This window comes from Cyprinodon variegatus, unplaced genomic scaffold, assembly GCF_000732505.1.
Source record: "Cyprinodon variegatus isolate N-32 unplaced genomic scaffold, C_variegatus-1.0 Scaffold290, whole genome shotgun sequence".
Taxonomy (NCBI): domain Eukaryota; kingdom Metazoa; phylum Chordata; class Actinopteri; order Cyprinodontiformes; family Cyprinodontidae; genus Cyprinodon; species Cyprinodon variegatus.
The window spans coordinates 725783-728258 of NW_015150743.1; the positions used below are offsets into that span (position 1 = coordinate 725783).

Here is a 2476-nt window from a genome sequence, read left to right on the forward strand (position 1 = left end):
ATCTTAGTTTTAAAATAATTTTTATTCTGTTGCTTTTCTTTTTTAAATCATTTATAGAGCATTAATAAAGATTTAAAATTGGCAATATCAAAAAGGAAAATTAGAAATTAAATGCAATAAAGATCTGGTTATTATGAATTAGGTTTAGATGAATGCTGATCTCTCCAGTTCATAGGTCAGCATTGGTTGCCCTTCCCATCAAGTAGCCCTCAGCCTTAAAAAAGTTGGTGACCCCTGTTTTATGGTAACTCTCAAACTGCTAGTGGCAAATACAATTTGCTCCAATTCATATAATATAATGGGATCAAACCTGTTTACACATCTTATCCCTTTCCTTTGCATTCTTTTTGGATAACCTGTATTATACCCCTGTCCTTATGTATGTAAATATCTGTCATAATATTCAGGTGTATCTGTTTTGATTTTTTTGTTTTTGTTTTTAAATCAAGCAAACACAACCGTTTTGCCGTAATACTTGAAGTAATTTAAAGAATTACAGAAAAGGTTAAAAACATCTATGATTTCACTGATATAATTTTGTGTGTCTTTTTTTATTTTAAATCAAACGTCCATGATATAATTACCTATCTGGAGCCAGAAAGCTAAACAGAATGTGCACTTTACCTTTTTAAAAATGCTGTTTGAAAAGTATCTAGTAACACTTATAAATTAGGTAATTAAATATTAAACTATTCTTGATTTGATGGATTTTGCTACATCTAATTATCTATATTCACTTCCTGGATACTTAATACTTGTTTGTGAACAGAGTAAAGCCAATCATCCAATCACATGGCAGCAACTCAGTGCCTTTAGGCGTACGAAAATAAAGACTATTTGCTGAAGTTTAAACTAATTAAGCTGAATTTATATAGCTAAAAATATCAGCCTGAGGTGGCGATTCACTAAATTGGGATTTAACAGATTGAATGAAAAGTAGTCCCTGCTCAGCCTTGTTTTCAGTTGCAAAATTTCGATGGAAGTGTTATAATTCGTTCTAAACTACAACAAAGTTTTTATGTTAAGGAATTTAATTGATTTGTGTGACTACCATCTCTTCTCTGTGCTTATATTTTCCTTTTTCAGCGAGTTTTAGGTGAGGAGCAGCAGCGCTGTCTGTCAAACAGAATGGCAAATCGGCTGCCAGTATGGGCAGGGCTTTAACGTCATAGACACGTGTACTAGGAAACAGGAAGTAAATACAGAGGAGTCCACACAGCTACAGGTAGAAAGTGAGTAAAGCCGACTTTATCTTTTAAAAACTGCCGTTTAGATTAATGGTATCAGAAATTAAACCTGGCCGAACTAAAGACATTGTTTCACGTAATTAAAAATAGTGATATTATAAAACATGCATGTTTTATTGCTCTGTAAGAGTTAGAAATTATAAATGTTCGAGAGCTTCTCATTGGAACATCCTGGATAACAATCAGAAGCCTTTAGCGTTTTTTTGGTTATTGTTCAGGGCTGGAAGTAAACTAAGGTAAAGCTGAGAGGTTTTAATTGGAAGAGGTTTGATGTTTTCAGACACATTAAAGCGACTCACGGAGCAGCAACGAATGAATGACTAAGAGAAGTCATTTAAGCTTTAAAGTGAAAATGACAGCCCTCCATTCCAGCATTTAACCATAGCCTGTATTTATGTTGGCAAATAAACACAGCTGTTTTCACTACTCACTAATGAAAGCAGCTTTCACAGCTACTGCCAGATGAATATTTGTGTATGTTTTCTGAAAATGTTTAATAAAGAATCTGGCTTTTGTTATCTTCTACATATTGTTAGTTAGAATCTCCTTTTTCATGTAAGTTTGCAGCGGTGTCACAATTAAACTTTATATTAGCTATTTTTGCTTGCATTTCTACCCTGTGACATCTGACATAGTTGAACTATTTTAGTTATTTTTGTCATTCGGTTTATTTAATCCACCTAATATTGTATTGGTTCATGTCTTTTTTTTTTTTTTAGGGCGTTTCACACTTCATTCAGATACTAAAACAATCATATTGTCATGTGTGCAATATATTTATTTTATTTAAGTCTATACGTTCAAAACCTGCATCCTATTAAATTACAATGAATATAAAAATTAAATGAATTAAAAGTACTTTGCTTTATGCAACAGAGTATTAGGGGCAGGCAAGAGATTATCTTTCTTCTATTTCGAGAATGAAGTCGTAACATTAAGAGAAGGAAGTCGTAACATTACGAGAAGGAAGTCGTAACACTACGAGAAGGAAGTCGTAACATTTCGAGAAGGAAGTCGACAGCCAACAGGTCTGTTGATGACGCTGACAGAGAAGGTGATTGGCTGCAATCTCCCATCTCTCCAGGAGATGGGAGATTCCTGAGGCGTGCAGGTAAGATTGTGGCTGACCCCTCGCACCCCAGTCACAGATTATTTCAGTCACTTCCCTCTGGCAGGAGGCTGCGGTCCATCAGGACCAGAACCTCCCGTCACAAAAACAGTTTTTTCCC

At 34.7% G+C, this 2476-nt stretch overlaps 1 protein-coding gene across 2 annotated transcripts in view; it reads left to right on the forward strand.

Moving 5' to 3' along the window:
• The first annotated feature begins 1201 nt into the window (after nucleotides 1-1201).
• slc39a11 (solute carrier family 39 member 11) overlaps nucleotides 1202-2476 on the forward strand; it is a 230199-nt gene continuing 228924 nt past the window's right edge. For both annotated transcript variants that reach the window (XM_015383625.1, XM_015383626.1), the window contains exon 1: nucleotides 1202-1232. The gene's annotated coding sequence lies outside the window, so the exon portion shown is untranslated. The remainder of the gene's footprint in view (nucleotides 1233-2476) is intronic.